Source organism: Ranitomeya imitator, chromosome 1 (assembly GCF_032444005.1).
Source record: "Ranitomeya imitator isolate aRanImi1 chromosome 1, aRanImi1.pri, whole genome shotgun sequence".
In the NCBI taxonomy this organism is placed as follows: domain Eukaryota; kingdom Metazoa; phylum Chordata; class Amphibia; order Anura; family Dendrobatidae; genus Ranitomeya; species Ranitomeya imitator.
Genome location: NC_091282.1, coordinates 796,033,781 through 796,052,301, shown reverse-complemented (window position 1 = coordinate 796,052,301; position 18,521 = coordinate 796,033,781). Strand labels below are relative to the sequence as shown.

The 18,521-nt window shown below is 45.0% G+C and overlaps 1 protein-coding gene across 1 annotated transcript in view; it reads left to right on the top strand.

Moving 5' to 3' along the window:
* RCOR1 (REST corepressor 1) overlaps positions 1 to 18,521 on the top strand; it is a 34,087-nt gene that overhangs the window by 2,173 nt on the left and 13,393 nt on the right. The gene's annotated exons all lie outside the window — the stretch shown is intronic.

The window sequence follows — 18,521 nt, the reverse complement described above, 5'->3', positions numbered from 1 at the left end:
TTGAAACAAGACCAGATTAGTAACCCAGTTTTTTTTTTTTTTTTTTGCAGTAACTGACAGAAAACTGTACTTGCCCAATTTTTCCCAGAGTTAATATGTACAAGGGAGATGAGGTAGTCACCCAGCTTTCCTAGAGGCAATATCTGTAAGAGCTGATTGTAGTCTACTTTCAGAGTGGACTATAAAGTAATCCAACTTTCTGAACCGGAGTCTCATTTATGGGAAAAGTACTGGTAGTCACCCAGCTTTCCCAGTCTTCTGAGTCTTAAAACGGCTAATATAGACTTGTCTAGATAGCTGGGTGACTACCTGTCCTCTTCCATGTAGTTATCAGGCCGGAAAGGTTGGGTGCCTCCCGTGTAACCTACCTAAAATCTGTGTGACAATCTGCTTCCCTTAATGCAATACACTCCCTTAATATGGGTCTTAAAATTTGGGCAAGTTGGGTTTTCCAGCCTGTGAAACCCTGGAAAAGTTGGATGCTTACCCCTCTCCCCTTTTAGCTGTGTGATTGCAGTTCTCCTTACATGTACAGTGCTGCTTGTGCACTTTGTTGCAGCCAATGTTTCTAAGTGTTCTATATCCTGGCATATTTAGGTGACATTGTATTTATGTCCTGTCTAGTCCAGTTCTGGTTTATTCCTCATTTGCAGAGTTTTTATCATTATTTCCTTGTAATGTTTCATCAGTAGATGTAAAACGAATACAAAGAGCAAAAGTCCTGAGATGTGCCGCGGTGGTAGCCTCAAACTCTCCAGCACTTGCTGCCACGCTGCAGCTCTTATCTCCTGTAATTCCACATGTGGACAGCAGGGGGCACAGAAAAAAAAGTCCTGTAAATCCCCCTCAATGTTTCACAGTTTAAATTTATTCTAGATTGATTAAATTGATAGGATTAAGAAAGAAAATTTCCCTTTCTGATTGAAAAAAACAAACAAAACATTTTATGTTGCCAGGAAATTTAAGAGACACAACAGACATCACTACAGAGGGTCGGGTATTCAGGGAAGCAGGGAGATATAAACAATGAGCTTTGCTGTGTATTAAAGTAATTTGCTTGTCTTTGTTTTATTGTTACTTTTTTTTTTGCACATAAATGTAATCTGATTGTAAATGTTGCGGGGAGATCTGCGCCGACTAGTTACATATCCCATCTGAATATTACAACCTTGTAAGAATCGAAGCTGTGGGGGGATTGCAGAGATCTGGTCATTTCTTCTCAATACCCCTGTATCAGGCTGCCGTCACACTCGCAGTATTTGGTCAGTATTTTACATCAGTATTTGTAAGGCAAAACCAGGAGTGGGTGATAATACAGAAGTGGTGCATATGTTTCTATTATACTTTTCCTCTATTTGTTCCACTCCTGGTTTTGGCTACAAATACTGACGTAAAATACTGACCAAATACTGCTAGTGTGACGGCAGCCAAATACTGTAAATGCTACATCCTAGCTGGTGGGGACAGTACAGATTTTTGCATTAATGTTAATACCTCACTGATTTCAATTTTGGAGAGAAGAGCCTCTATTTTCTTGCACGCGCAAGAGTGAAGCGTTTAGGCCATTGTGGGGCGGGTGCACTTTTGCTAGAGGGGAATACTTTGGCGATTTCTCGCTGCTGTTGTCATCCTACATGTAGGTGACGATTTAAATGGGGAGTAATGAAAGTGCACCTAGCGTTCAGAGAGGGAATGGCAAATGGGACAAATGTTCCCTGCGAATGTAGCCCTGGATGCTCCTCCCTGCAATGTCGGGTGCTTGTGAGACATGCAGCTGGAGGCACATGGGGTGAATAATGCAAATCCCAATGGTAATTTTTCCCTACAGTATACCCTAGATTTGTGTGGAGTGCGGCTGCTGCAGTGGATGAGAGCAGCTCGGAGCTGTCTGGCCCAGACTTCATTCTTGATATTAAAGGCTGATTGTAATGAGCGCCACCATTGGGGAATTTGTTCAGAAATGGCCCCGGTCTGCATATATTCCATAGGATAATCCCTTTGAGCGTATTTGGCCGGCGTGTCGGCTTGTGCAGCATTTTTTTGCTAATGCAGTGTATTGGAGTTGGCCATGCGTTTGTCGTCTAGCACCTTTTGTCAATGAAGGGTGTTGACTTTGCTGGAAGGTGTATTATCTGAGACTGCCTGCTGGAGAAATGCATGGACTAATTAAAATAAACGTAAATTCCCATTTCTTCTGTTTCCTATGCTCCTTGCATTGTGACCGCTTTAACCATTTGAGGGCTGCTTTTTTCTTACTCCATCATATAGGAGTCATGCACTTTTTTTCTTATGCCTGCACATATTACACTTTTTTTTTTTTTTCCCCACTCTTCTTAAGCTATGCAAATGGTGGCTGCCTGGGCCAAGACAGATTCAATCACTTGTTCTCAGAGAAGGCACCCCTCATTGTATGTCTGCGCACTGACACTGCCCACCCGCCTATTTCACAATATGGTGAGTGTGCGCTGAAGAGGAGGGGGCTGCTGTTGTGAATAACTTTTGTACTTTCTCCCCCCTCCTACCTCATCCTACTGCTGCTCACTATATGCTGCTTATATTCATTATATAATTATATTTACTTCACATGAATACTGATAACCAGGAAACCATGCCAACTTTCCCACTGTTTCATTTTCTGCAGTTTCAGTGTCAAAAGTACAGTTGAATTATTTTTCAAACCGTAAATGAATGGTTGAGGGTCGCCTTTAAAGATCAAGAGAAAAATTATTTACTAAAATAAAAGCTATTATGTTAAAAAAAAATTATATATATTTTTTTACATATTGCATTTTTTTATTGCTTCTCTATGTTGGGAGGATGTTTTTGGAATCCAAAAAAAAAAAAAAAAGTATCTTTTTTTTCCCCTTGAAAGCAAATATCTTTTAGACCATTATATAGTTTTCCAGAAACCTTAATGGGGTCCTCCATGGTTCCTTGTTTCCTTAAAATATTTTTTTACAATCCATCTAAAGTTACAGTAATTAGAAATAGAAAACAAATATGTAATCGGTCACATTTGTCCCAGCTGCAGCCCATTCCCACGGGACCGAACTGCAGCCTTGCTCATAGGTATTGGCCTGGGTCTGTGTAATGAGTGAGTGAGGCGTGGAGCATCGCAGCCCATCGTTCTGCCTGACCATCAGCTCTTAGTAGCCACTATTTAAAATCCCTCATGGGGATTAACATATATATATCCTATAATCTGTATTATAGCGCCATTTATTCCATGGCGCTTTACATGTGAGGAGGGGTATACATAATAAAAACAAGTACAATAATCTTGAACAATAAAGTCACAACTGGTACAGGAGGAGAGAGGACCCTGCCTGCGAAGGCTCACAATCTACAAGGGATGGGTGAGAATACAGTAGGCGAGGGTAGAGCTGGTCATGCAGCGGTTTTGTCGATCGGTGGTTACTGCAGGTTATAGGCTTGTCGGAAGAGGTGGGTCTTCAGGTTCTTTTTGAAGGTTTCGATGGTAGGTGAGAGTCTATGTTGTGGTAGAGGGTTCCAGAGTAGGGGTGATACGCGGGAGAAATCTTTTATGCGATTGTGGGAAGAGGAGATAAGAGGGGAGTAGAGAAGGAGATCTTGTGAGGATCGGAGGTTGCGTGTAGGTAAGTACCGGGAGACGAGGTCACAGATGTATGGAGGAGACAGGTTGTGGATGGCTTTGTATGTCATGGTTAGGGTTTTGTACTGGAGTCTCTGGGTAATGGGGAGCCAGTGAAGGGATTGACAGGGGAGAGATCGGGGAATAGCGGGGGGACAGGTGGATTAGTCGGGCAGCAGAGTTTAGAATAGATTGGAGGGGTGCGAGAGTGTTAGAGGGGAGGCCACAGAGCAGGAGGTTACAGTAGTCAAGGCACGAGCTGATGAGGGCATGGACTAGAGTTTTTGCAGATTCTTGGTTTAGGAATGTACGGATCCGTGAAATATTTTTGAGTTGAAGTTGGCAGGAAGTGGAAAGGGCTTGGATATGTGGTTTGAAGGAGAGATCGGCGTCAAGGATTACCCCGAGGCAGCGAGCTTGTGGGACCGGGGAGAGTGGGCAGCCATTTACTGTAATGGATAGGTTCGTTGGGGGGGGGGGGGGGGTCGCGTGAGATGGGGGAAAGATGATGAATTCTGTTTTGTCCATGTTAAGTTTCAGACATCTAGTGGAGAAGAAGGATGAAATAGTGGACAGACATTGAGGGATTCTGGTTAGTAGGGAGGTGATATCTGGTCCAGAGATGTAGATCTGTGTGTGTCATCAGCATAGAGGTGATACTGAAAGCCATGAGATTCTATGAGCTGTCCCAGGCCAAAGGTGTAAATGGAGAAGAGCAGGGGTCCTAGGACTGAACCTTGTGGGACTCTGACAGATAGGGGGCGAGGTGAGGAGGTGGTGTGTGAGTGGGAGACGCTGAATGTACGGTCTGTTAGGTATGATGAGATCCAGGATAGAGCCAAGTCTGTGATATCAAGGGATGAGAGGGTCTGTAATAATAGGGAATGGTCCACTGTGTCAAAAGGCAGCCGAAAGGTCGAGGAGGAGGACAGAGTAGTGTCGCTTGCTCTTGGTGGTTAAGAGGTCATTGGTGACCTTAGTTAGGGCAGTTTCAGTGGTGTCGTGTGACCGGAAGCCTGATTGTAAGCGGTCGAAGAGGGAGCAGAAAGATAGATGGGAGGACAGTTCAAGGTAGACGTGTTGTTCCAGTAGTTTTGAGGCAAAGGGGAGAAGTGAAATAGGGTGATAGCTCGATACAGAGGATGGGTCAAGAGAGGGCTTTTTGAGGATATACCCTGCACAATATACATGAACAGGGCTTTGAATCTTTACTGTTGCTATACATAGGATCTAAGTACTTTGTATAGTATGGCGCCGCCTGGTGGTTGGTCTACAGCGACATGCACAGCTCATAATCGGCTTGATGCACATCCTCAGTCACTCATCCGAGAGCCGGGTCCTTGCATAGTGATCCTCCAAGCCTCTAGTATTGGCTTCTTGCCTGCTTGTCAGGAAAGGAGCAGAGTCTCTGCTGTAACATGGTGGTCAGTGCTGCTGCCGAAGTACAAAGTGACTATATTGTCACCTGTTGGAAGACTGTTAAGATTCAGGTTGCTGGATCCCCAAGGGTTTATTTTATTTTTTTGTGTATCATAGAAATGCAGCTTAACAGCTGACAAATAGTAGTTTGTGATCTGAACTGTTCACATTTGCAGTTCATGTGTATCTGTATCAGTGTGAAATGTTTCATTTGCCGCTGCACTGAACTTGTGAAAAGAAACTGCTCTGTTGGTCCCCGAGTCAGTGACTTAAAGGGAACCTGTCACCCCGTTTTTTGAGATTGAGATATAAATACTGTTAAATAGGGCCTGTGCTGTGCGTTACTATGGTGTATGTAGTGTACCCTGATTCCCCATGTATGCCGAGAAATACATTACCAAAGTCGGCGTTTTCGCCTGTCAATCAGGCTGGTCTGGTCAGGTGGGCGTGTTCACAGCGTTCTTTTCTTCCCCAGGTTTCCGTTGGTGGCGTAGTGGTGTGCGCATGTCCAAGGTCCGGATTCCCTGTGCCCACGTGAAGACACAGCGCGCGATCTGCTCTGTCATTCCTTTCATCGGTGCGGGCGGCCATCTTCCTGGGGCCGCGCGTGCGCAGATGTAGTGCTCTGCTGCACGGGGCTTCAGGAAAATGGCCGCGGGATGCCGCGCGTGCGTAGAAGAGATCGCGGCGGCCATTTTCCCAAAGCCGAGATGCAAACTTGGCGATGGCCCCCTTCTGAATGCGCGGTGATTCCAGATGTGTTCATTGCACACATCTGGAATCTCCGCACCCCATACATGGGGCCCAGTGATTTAGCTTGCGGCGAAGCAGAGTTGCCGCAAGGTAAACGGACCTGCTGCGTTCTAAAAAGACTCCGCGTGTCCGGAAACGCAGGGTCGCCGGGTGCGTGTTCGAACGCATAGTGGAGATATTTCATAAAATCCTTTCCACTATGCTGTAACATCTGGATGCTGCGGATTGAACGCTGCGGTTGTATGCAGCGTTCAATCCGCAGCTAATTCGGATGTAATCCAGCCCGTGGACACATACCCTAAATCTGAGAAGCAGTGGTGTTTTTTTGAGGGGAATGGGGGGGGGGGGGGGTTTCTTGGTCAGCTTGTCAGAGTATTATGGGAGACGTGAGCAGGAGGCTGAAAAATGGCTAATGTGCAGATCTAGTCATCTGTGACATCTTCTGAATGCCGTTTATGGCTATAACATTACATATAATGTGATAATATATTAAATGTCGCCTGTTGCATGTTTTTTTTAATCCAATTAATAAGTGGCTTTTTATGTTGCCTTACTGCAAATATTGGGATTTTCACATGTTCTACTTTTTTTCTTTTTACTGCATTTTTAAGGTTTTATTTACTAAACGTTGCACTATTAATTCTAAATAGCTGTCCTTGTCCTTGAAGTGTTGGCCGGTACTTCTACAGACTAAGCACTGTTCAGTGCCCTTCCCCTTTTAATGACGTGTTCCCTTCTGTGCTGAAAGGCCCAGTGCAGACGGAGAGCGACAACCGGCGCTTCCTAGGCTGTGACGTTGCACATCATTCCCTCGGTGCAAAGAGGACAGATAGCTGCACGCTCCCAAAGTGCTTTTAATACCGATAATTATCCGTATCCCAGTTGTGCGCTTGCTGCCTATATATTTTGATTTTTTTTTTTCACCTTCTTCCTACGCACAATATATTAGATCATCAAATACAAGAAACTGCTAGAGGGGACCATTGATGGGGCTTCTGTGCGTCGCTTGTGTTTTTTGCTCTGAGATTGCAGTTTGGAAAAAGATGGCGGGTAGCCTTCTGATATTGCATTTATTTTTTATTTTTTCTCAAATTGATTGCATCTGTTGCACTAAAGATAGAAGATTAAAAAGTTACAGCAATTCCTTCTTTCCGTGGTTCTCGATACAGACCCCTCCTCTATTATCCAGAGTCTCAACCACGAACTGAAAGTGTATATATGAAATATTTCATAGCTCTTTCTCTGCTCCTATCCATCTCGTAATCCTTTTTTTTTTAAACTTTATCTAATGTGGATGGCCTGCTTAATGCAAATTCCCTCCTCCACTCACCACCTGTCCGATAGGAAGTAAGAAATGGTGTAACTACAGTTCTCGGAATCACCCCATTTCTGTCCATTGTGACTTGTATTCTTCTCCACTAAAAGCATCAGCAGTTTCAACTTGCTACTTTTCTTGTTTTGTTTCTTTCCAGCTCCCCTCCCTCACTTCTTCATAGACTTCTATAGGGAGCAGATGTAAGTTGATTCCTCATTGCAAATAGATTTGAGCAGCTCTTGAGGGTGAAGGTGACAAAATGATCCTCTTTCCACACTTAATAGACAATAAATGTTCAACAACAAAAAATTCCCATGTGTAATACCTGTGGCAATGTGAAGATTCAATACAAATTAATATTAAAATTGCACCAAAATTGATTTAAGTAACCAATGACACGCAAATCATGTGCCAAAGGCCCATCTTATGCTAAAACCTAAATTGTTCGAGATATTGTATACGTGTAGTCCTATAAACTTGATGTGGTTACCCCTTATAAGTACAACTAATGACCAATGTAAAACTACATGTGAACACTATCCCCATACAGTTTCCCCTCATAAATAAGTACCGGTAAATAAGACATAAGGCAGTTTCAGTCCCAAAATTCATAACACCCAAAAATCAGATGCAATATTAATTCTATAATAGCTATGAAAGAGATTGTTTATTATGCCCAAGATAGTTATACTCTTATAAATAGAGGTAGCATTACTGGCAGCAAGAGGTCACGTGTAGTCCTATAAACTTGAAAATTTATGTTTTGCATAAGATGGCCTTTTGGCACATGATCTGCATGTCATTGTTTAATTAAAGTGAACCTGTCACCCCCAAAATCGAGGGTGAGGTAAGCCCACTGGCATCAGGTGCTTATCTACAGCAGTACAGAATGCTGTAGATAAGCCCCTGATGCCGGTGGGCTTACCTCACCCTCGATTTTGGGGGTGACAGATTCCCTTTAAATCAATTTTGGTGCAATATCCTGCCTTCTTTCTGCTTGGTGTCCCTTGATGGTATGTTGCTTTTTATATGGTATTTTTAATTGATATATAATAAAGTTGAATTTTAATATTTGTATTGGATCTCTTCATATTCCCATGGGTATTACACATATGGGAGTTTTTTGTTGTTGAAGTGCCTTCTATACTATGGACGCATTTTTTTTTAGACAATAAATGTTACAAAGTTTCTTAACTTTCTCTTTCAAAAATTAACATTAAAAGCCAAGATATTTCCTCTCCCTCCCTCTCTTGCTACATCTGGTTCTCCCTCCTTTACTCCCCTCTTCCCTCCCCCTCTTCATCCTCCTCTGGCTCTCCCTCCTTCCCTCCTTCTCTGGCTTCCCATGCCTTGCCTCCCTCTTCCTTAGCTCTCCCTCTCTCCAGTGTCCATTGCTCTCCCTCCATCCTTCCCTCTCTTCATCCTCCCCTGGCTCTTCTCCCTCCTTCCCTCCCTCTCTTCAGCTTACCCTGGCTCTCCCTCCTTCCCTCCCTCTCTTCAGCTTACCCTGGCTCTCCCTCCTTCCCTCCCTCTCTTCATTCTCCCCTGGCTCTCCCTCCTTCCCTCCCTCTCTTCATTCTCCCCTGGCTCTCCCTCCTTCCCTCCCTCTCTTCAGCTTACCCTGGCTCTCCCTCCTTCCCTCCCTCTCTTCATTCTCCCCTGGCTCTCCCTCCTTCCCTCCCTCTCTTCAGCTTACCCTGGCTCTCCCTCCTTCCCTCTCTTCATTCTCCCCTGGCTATCCCTCCTTCCCTCCCTCTCTTCAGCTTACCCTGGCTCACCTGCTCTTCCTCATTCTCTTTTGGTTCCCTCCCTCTCTGCAGTAGAAATATGGCTAAAGTGTGACTTTCCCAGTGTGACCAAACCCAACTGGCATTTCATGTCTGTTCTTAGAGGCTAGGAAGATGAGCGCATTTCAGACTCTTATGATGCTACTTATGACAAATGAGGGGAAGGGGTGATGGGATAGGACACAATGCTCACAGGTTGCATGTGTTAAAGGGTCAATGTCACCCCCCCCTCCAGCCGTTATAAACTAAAAGAGCCACCTTGTGCAGCAGTAATGCTGCATTCTAACAAGGTGGCTCTTTTAGTTTTAGGTTCAAGTATACCCCAAATAAAGCGTTTTTATACTTAGCCACAATTCCTGTCTCTAGCCAGGGAGGCGGGTCCTCACTCCCCAGCTCTAACCGCTCTTCTGCCGTCACTCCAATCTTCCTTCGCTTTCGGTGTCGCCCCCTCAGCGCTGTGTACGTTTCAAAACCGGCGCCTGCGCAGTGTACTGCTGTGCTGTGCAGACGCAGTAAGCTCTGGCCGTCTGACGTCCCAGCCAGGCTTGCAGACTGCGCCTGCGCGGGCATTGCGGCCAGCCACCTTTGGAATCCCCGCCCCGCACTGTGCATAATGCATAACACAGTGGTGACCAGACACCGGGAATGTAAGTATGTAGTGTTTGTTTTTTTACATTTACAACGGTAACCAGGGTAAACATCGGGTTACTAAGCGCGGCCCTGTGCTTAGTAACCCGATGGTTACCCGGGGACTTCGGGATCGTTGGTCGCTGGAGAGCGGTCTGTGTGACAGCTCTCCAGCGACCAAACAGCGCGCTGCAGTGATCGACATCGTTGTTGGTATCGCTGCAGCCTCGCTTAGTGTGACGGTACCTTTAGAATCGGGCCACCATCTAGTATATAATAAACCTTCAAGGAAATGTCCAACTAGTTATCCCAGTTCCCTTTCTGTGTGTCCTGATGGGTTGTTACAATGTCTGTTTGGAATTTGGCTGTTGGGCCCATGATCCTTTGCACTGGATACAATTGTAACCCACCATGTAAGAAACATTCCTGTGCCTCTTTTCTTTGACTGATTCAATTCACTGACCTCAAGCAGTGATTTTAAAAATGGTAAGTAGCTGAAACAAAAACATTCTAAAGTCATTCTTTTATAAGTGTCTGTGGTCTCCAGATGAGAATGCAGGAAGGAATTTACTATCGACACAAACTGTCCTAATATTTCCTTTTTTCCATATTGCCCACTTATACATATAATTGCAGCCCAGATATATAACTCCACATTGTCTTTTGATGCGTTTTTTTCTCTGGGTCATCTTACAATAAGATCTTTAGTCCCGAAGGAGATTGTCCAACAATAAAATATAATTTATATACGAAAAAAAAATATAAAAGGAACACCTAAACAACAAAATGTAAGGCTGCCGTCTCACAGTGGCACTTTGTTCGCAACGACGGCACGATCCGTGACGCTCCAGCATCGCACCATTATCGCTCCAGCGTCGTAGACTGCGGTCACACTTCGCAATGCATGACGCTGGAGCGATAATTTCATGACGTGTTTGCGATGTAGAAGCCGTTGGTTACTATGCGCACATCGTATACAATATCGTGCACACCTTTGTTACACGATGCGATCATGCCGCCACAGCGGGACACTTGATGACGAAAGAAAGTTTCAAACGATCTGCTACGACGTACGATTCTCAGCGGGGTCCCTGATTGCAGTAGCGTGTCAGACACAGCGAGATCGTAAGTATATCGCTGGAACGTCACGAATCGTGCCGTCGTAGCGATCAAAATGCCGCTGTGTGACGGTACCCTAACTCCAAGTCAATCACACTTCTGTGAAATGAATCTGTCTAGTTATGAAGCAACACTGATTGTGAATCCATTTCTCCTGCTATTGTGTAAATGGAACAGACAGGTAGAAGTGATAGACAATTAACAAGACACCCCCTATAAAGGAATGGTTCTGCAGGGGATGACAACAGACCATTTCTCTGTTCACATCGTTTTTGGCTGTTTTGGTCATTTTTGCATTTTGTCATTCCTTTCCACCCCTAGAGGAGGTACTGTACAGTAGTATGAGGGGGTGTCTACAACCCACATAGGTTGCACAGGTAGTGCATCTCTTGCAGTATGGCACATCAATGCAAGCTGTGGCAAAAAGGGTAGCTGTGTCTGTCAAAGTGTCTAGAGCAGGGGTCCCCAACCTGTAGCTCGGGAGCCACATGTGGCTTGCGGTCCCATGAATTGTGGCTACCTGTCAGCTTGCTGCATTAGCTCCAGTTCTAGCAAACAGATATTGAGGAGCACATCTGAAAATGATGAATTTTTTGAGTAGCCCTGCACAAAAGAGGAGATCTGGATGCATATATCCTGGTCTCGGGAGTGGGGAAGCGGGGGTTGAAATAATTTAAGTATGGTACGCTGGAGACAAGATGGCACCACCTGTCAGAGGAGATGTTTTAAGCTGGATGTGACAGTGTATTGGGAGTGCTTTATAGGAGAATACTGAATGGAGAGTATTGTAGGAACCTCTGGATCTTTGTATACTGCTTTGGGGTGATTGATTTTTGTGGAAAAGTTTTGGTTATCATTATTCCTGTAATGGGGGCTTTGGTTGCCACTATTGTGAGGGGAGCAGGAGCTGAATGTGGCTCGCGACCCTCTCTCGGAGCTGAATGTGGCTCTCAAGGTCAGAAACGTTGGGGACCTCTGGTCTAGAGCATGGAGCAGATACCAGGAGACAGGCTAGTATACCAGGAGACAGGCTAGTACACCAGGAGACATGGAGGCAGTTATAAGAGAGCAACAACCCAGCAGCGTGACCCCTATCTCCTCCTTTGTGCAAGGAGGAACAGGAGGCGCACTGGCAGAGTCCTGTAGAATGACCTCAGGTAGGCCACTAACATAACATCCATGTGTCTGCTCAAACTGTCAGAAACAGACTCCATGAGGGTGGAATGAGGGCCCGACGTCCACAAGTGGGTGTAATCCTTACAGCCCAACACCGTGCAGGCTGATAGGCATTTGCCAGAAAACACCAGGATTGACAGATTCGACGTCGGTGCTGTGCTCTTCACGGATGAGAGCAGGTTCACACTGAGCACATGTGACAGTCTGGAGACGCCGTGGAGAGCGATCTGCTGCCTGCAACATCCTCCAGCATGAGCGGTTTGGCAGTGGGTCAGTAATGGTGTAGGGAGGCATTTCTTTGGAGGGCCGCACAGCCCTCCATGTGCTCGCCAGGCAGGTACCCTGACTGCTGGGTCCCGGGATGAGACCCTCAAACCCATTGTGAGACCATATGCTGGTACACTGGACTCCCTGGGTTTCTTCTGACACATGACAATCTTAAGGCCCCTTCACATTAAGCGACGCTGCAGCGATACCGACAACGATCCGGATCGCTGCAGCGTCGCTGTTTGGTCGCTGGAGAGCTGTCACACAGACAGCTCTCCAGCGACCAACGATGCCGGTAACCAGGGTAAACATCGGGTAACTAAGCACAGGGCCGCGCTTAGTAACCCGATGTTTACCCTGGTTACCATCCTAAAAGTAAAAAAAAACAAACGCTACATACTTACCTTCCGCTGTCTGTCCTCCAGCGCTGTGCTCTGCACTCCTCCTGTACTGGCTGTGAGCACAGCGGCCGGAAAGCAGAGTGGTGACGTCACCGCTCTGCTTTCCGGCTGACCGACGCTCACAGCCAGTACAGGAGGAGTGCAGAGCACAGCGCTGGAGGACAGACAGCGGTAGTTAAGTATGTAGTGTTTGTTTTTTTTACTTTTAGGATGGTAACCAGGGTAAACATCGGGTTACTAAGCGTGGCCCTGCGCTTAGTTACCCAATGTTTACCCTGGTTACCAGTGAAGACATCGCTGGATCGGTGTCACACACGCCGATCCAGCGATGTCAGGAGGAGTCCAGCGACGAAATAAAGTTCTGGACTTTATTCAGCGACCAACGATCTCCCAGCAGGGGCCTGATCGTTGGTCGCTGTCACACATAATGATTTCATTAACGATATCGTTGCTACGTCACAAAAAGCAACGATATCGTTAACAATATCGTTATGTGTGAAGGTACCTTTAGGCCTCATGTGGTTGACGGGTCAGCAATTCCTGCATGATGAAGGCATTGAAGCTGTGGACAGGCCTGCCTGGTCCCCAGATCTGAATCTGATTGAGCACGTCTGGGACATCATGTCTCGCACCATCCACCGATGTCATGTTACACCATAGACTGTCCAGGAGTTGGCGGATGCTTTAGTCCAGGTCTTGGAGGAGATCCCTCAGGAGACCATCTGTCGCCTCATCCGCACCATGCCCAGGTATTGTACAGTAGGGAGGTCATACAGGCACGTGGAGGCCACACACACTACTGAGCATGATTTCCTTGTCTTATGGCATTTCCACTAAAGTTGGATCAGCCTCTAATTTGATTTTTCACTTCATCTTGAGTTTCATTCCAAATCCATACTTCCATGGGATATTGATTTTGATTTACATTGATCATTTTTCGATTTTATTGTTCGCAACGCATTCCCTTATGTAGTGAATAAAGACTTGCAACTGTAATATTCCATTCAGTGATATTTAGGATGTGGGATTTTGGTGTTCCCTTTATTTATTTTTAGCTGTGTATAATCTATATCTAAATGTAATCAGTCTCCTTCCAGCGCTCCCATGGAATTTGAGCAGGCTGCTCGGGAGATGTCGGCCCACTCCAGAAGTGGTGTTTGCCTTATCAAGAATTCACAGCACCGCTGCAGCAATCACTTGACTAGGAGAGCGCATCATTGTGATATTTCTCTGAGTACACATTCTTCTATTCACAAGTGATTGGCTGCATCTGTGTTGGAACTTGCGAATAGGGAAAACTGCACATTCTGTGCCTGCAGAGATCTCCGCAGCAGGGGGCTCTGGATCCATTGGGGGGAGGGGGGGAAAGCGCCCGCAGACACTAAGTAGTGAGCATCCCTTTATTTTTAATCAGTACTGTCAGACAAACCTTTCTCATTCAGGTGACTTTTCAGAATAAGCTATCCTGTGTATCCAGACAAGGAATAACACTCTTTCTGGCCATTATTACTTTAACTCTATATTTCTCTGCAGTTTCCCCCTCTGCAGACTCCATCTCTAATTTTCAGTTATCTCTGACCTAGAGGATGAAGACTCACTGCTGTGATGCCTGCACACAGACATGAGGGATTCCTGCTCCCCTGTGTCTGTAGCTCATGTTCAGCACCAGACGCACAGAGGACATTATCCTGCAGGGTGAGAAGCATCTACTAAAGAGCAGCAGCTTGAGGCTATGTGCACACGTAAGAAAAGAGGTGCAGAATTTTCTGCACAAAATCCGCATTTCTTGGCAGAATCCGCAGCTGCAGTTTTTATGCGGATTTAGTGCGGAATTGATGCGGATTTTGTGTGGATTTTCTGTAGTTTTTACCACTGCGGATTTCTATTAATGGAGGGGTGCAGAAACGCCGCAGATCCGCACAAAAGAAGTGACATGCACTTCTTTGAAATCTGCAGCGTTTCTGCACGGATTTTTGTGCACCATGTGTACAGCTTTTTTCACATTGATTTACATTGTATTGTAAATCACAGTGCGGTTCTGTAACGTTTCTGCGTGGAAAAAAAAAAGCGGCAGATCTGCACTAAATCTGCATCGTGTGCACACAGCCTGATTCTCTGATTCTCTCATCTCCATAGACTTCAATAAGCAGCTAAACTCTGATCAATAAATGATCAGTCCAGGATGTGAGTGAAAGATTTCTGATTATAATATAATCTTATATTCTTGTTCTATTGATTTCTGCAAAGTTTGGAAAAGACTGAGCCTATGAAAATTCTAGGGAAAGCCATTTTAACGAGAAAGCTAAAATATTTATGGCATGAGACGAGTGTGACCTGTAGGGCTCCGCTCTGCACGGTGCAGTGCTTAGGTCTTTCTTGGAACTTTCTCTTATTTATCTGCCGGTTGCACCAAGGAATAGAAGTCAGTGGGGTAATGTTACCATAATTATATGGATCTGACTACACCCATATGGCCAATATTACTAATCTATGTTTAGTGTTTATCTCATCCGCTATGGGAGATTTCTCGGGTCTGTCATTGGCTAATGAGCACTGGGACTCGCTGCCGTTAATAGGAAGCAATCGCCAATCTTTCATCATCCGATATACGGGTGTCCACTCCCCGTATACGTCAGTGCCGTCCTGTGCATATTCTACTGTTGCTTTGGAGGAGGATGCAATTCACCATTCTGCTTTTTGCTGTTCCTTGCATTAATCTTAGATACTTCTTCACCCTCCTCTTCTGGCTTATTTTAGTATTTGCATCACCCGGTCTTCTAGGAAGCGGACCGATATTTCGCCTTCCACTTGTGTGGAGTGACATTTTTCATATGCTGCAAGTATGTAAAGGATAGTAGTGGCAAACTTGAGTTAAGATTATAAAAGGGGCAACTGTTGCTGTTCACAAATGTATATAGAAATATCTGCAGACATTAACACCTGCATGACCTTGGGATTTTCCATTTTTCTGTTTCTGTTTTTCGCTCACCTCCTTCCCATAGCCATAACTTTTTTATTTTCCGTCAATATGGCCACGTGAGGGCTTATTTTTTGCGAAACGAGTTGCACTTTTGAACGACATCATTGGTTTTAGCATGTCGTGTACTACAAAATGGGAAAAAATTCCAAGTGCGGTGAAATTGCAAAAAAAAAGTGCAATCCCACACTTGTTTTTTGTTTTGGCTTTTTTACTAGGTTCACTAAATGCTAAAACTGACCTGCCATTATGATTCTCCAGGTCATTACGAGTTCATCGACATCAAACATGTCTAGGTTCTCTTTTATCTAAGTGGTGAAAAAAAAAAACAAAATTCCAAACTTTGCTAAAAAAAAAAAAATTGCACCATTTTCCAATACCCGTAGCGTCTCCATTTTTCGGGGCCTCGGGTTGGGGGAGGGCTTATTTTTTGCGTGCCGAGCTGACGTTTTTATTGATACCACTTTTGATCAGATGACGTCCTCTTCTTGTCTTCAGGCTGGGGCTCCAGCTCCGGCGCGGGCGTAGTTTGTCTGCCCTGTTGAGGAAAGGTCAGTGAGGCCTGCGCACTGCAGTACTTTGCTCTGCCCTCAACAGGGCAGACAAAGTGCTCCTGCGCCGGAGCCGCAGCCTGAAGACAAGAAGAGAATGTCATCCGATGAAGCTAGGAGGTGCCGACCCGACCAGCAGCGGGACCGCCCCTGGGTGAGTATAACCTCTTTTTCTCATCTTTTAGGATACATCAGGGGCTTATCTACAACATTACAGAATGCTGTAGATAAGCCCCTGATGCTGGTGGGCTTACCTCACCCTCGATTTTTGGGGGTGACAGATTCCCTTTAAAGATGAAGTCGTAATAGAGGGGGTTCTGCCTCGGAGGCCTTCTCATCGGCATTTTTTTGCTGACTTTCCTTTCAGCACTCTTACTTTTGGCTCTTGGCTTTGTTGGAGAGGATGTCCAGTTAAGCGATTGTTACTAAATTGCAACACTCAAAGGGGGGTACTTAATTTCATGTTAATCATCCTGAAAAAAAAAACCCTTGCGATTTGCCCACGCCTAGGCTCATTTGGCTAGAAGATGGTATTTCAGGTTGTTGTCACTTTAAATTCAGAGACCAGTTACATAGTTATTAATGGGTTTTGTGGACTTTAGAGGTGGTCGTCAATCACATTGGTGCGGGACACCCACCTATTGGCTGTTTCTCCACCAACAGCTGAAAGTAAACATTGTACAGAGCCTACACAACATGACTCCATACACTTGTCTAGTAGCGGTTATCGGGTACTGCAGCTCAGATCACAAGTAAAGTGGAGCTGAGCTGCAGTACCCAAAACAGCCACTACAGTGAATGGCGATGTGCTGTTTTCAATCTTGATACTCTAAACTTCTAGTGGACGTGGTACAGCTGAATGGTGGGGGTGCTGGGTTTTCAGACCCCCATTGATATATTGCTGATCTGTCCATAGGTAATAAGTATCTTAGTCCTGGACAGTCCCTTTTAATCTGCTCATTGCATGAATGTATTATTTTGCATTTTGTCCTTTCTTGAATACAAACAATCTGAACGACAGCACTTCTGGGGACTGTCATGTTCGTCAGCCTATTCACTAGACAGACAGGCGGCCGTCTGTGTATCAGGTAGACAACCTGTTACATTATTTATAATGCATTCTTCCAGGGCCTCCCTCACTGACGCAGGAGCAGATCTTGCAGCAATTACCTAGGTTCTGTGAGCTTTGTGCCTTGTGGAGGGATCGTCTGGGTGCAGCACTGGGGAGCAGGGGATTTGTACAGCAGACGGCTTTGCTGCACAATGCAACTTTCAGCCCAGTCCAAATCATTAAAGTATTCATCTCAGAAAAGAGATTGATGAAGACGTTTTCTGCCAGAATGGACAAAATATCACTGCTGCCCATTGGCGGCTATGCAGATCTTCCTTACAAGTGAAGGGGGCAATGTACATTTGGGTTCCTGCATAAGATTACATGATAAAGTGAATTGTTACATGTGAGAATATCTGATGCTGTCAGTTCAGTTTTATATAAGAAATACATGAACATTTTGTTAGAAATAACGTTTGGCAGTGTAGCCCCCAAATAGATTAATATTGGCTGATTGCACTCACACGTACCCCCGATTTTGGGGGAGACGGAGTCACAAGATGCATCCTGTATTATGCTCCAGAGCTGCACTCACTATTCTGCTGGTGCAGTCACTGTGTACATACATTACATTACTGATCCTGAGTTACATCCTGTATTATACCCCAGAGCTGCACTCACTATTCTGCTGGTGCAGTTACTGTGTACATACATTACTGATCCTGAGTTACATCCTGTATTATACTCCAGAGCTGCACTCACTATTCTGCTGGTGCAGTCACTGTGTACATACATTACATTACTGATCCTGAGTTACATCCTGTATTATACTCCAGAGCTGCACTCACTATTCTGCTGGTGCAGTCACTATGTACATACATTACATTACTGATCCTGAGTTACATCATGTATTATACTCCAGAGCTGCACTCACTATTCTGCTGGTGCAGTCACTGTGGACACAAGAGAATAGTAAAACCAAAAACACTCAGTTTGAAAAAAATGTTGCAGTAATCCGCAAGTGCTAGTAAAAGATGTAAAAAACAGGGTATTTGGTTGATACGTTTTTTGCAAAAAATGTATACTAAGCTGCTCTACCAATCTTCACGGTATACCCTTATCAGAGCAGTCCTAACTAATGTATGCAATTTTTTCAAACTGAGTGTTTTTGGTTTTACTATTCTCTTGTGTCTTCAGGTTTCTTGGTGGTGTGTGAACATGATCATACAGACTTGTTCACTGTGCAAGTAGCCCATGTGTTCCTGTGGTGCAGTCACTGTGTACATACATTACATTACTGATCCTGAGTTACATCCTGTATTATACCCCAGAGCTGCACTCACTATTCTGCTGGTGCAGTCACTGTGTACATACATTACTGATCCTGAGTTACATCCTGTATTATACTCCAGAGCTGCACTCACTATTCTGCTGGTGCAGTCACTATGTACATACATTACATTAC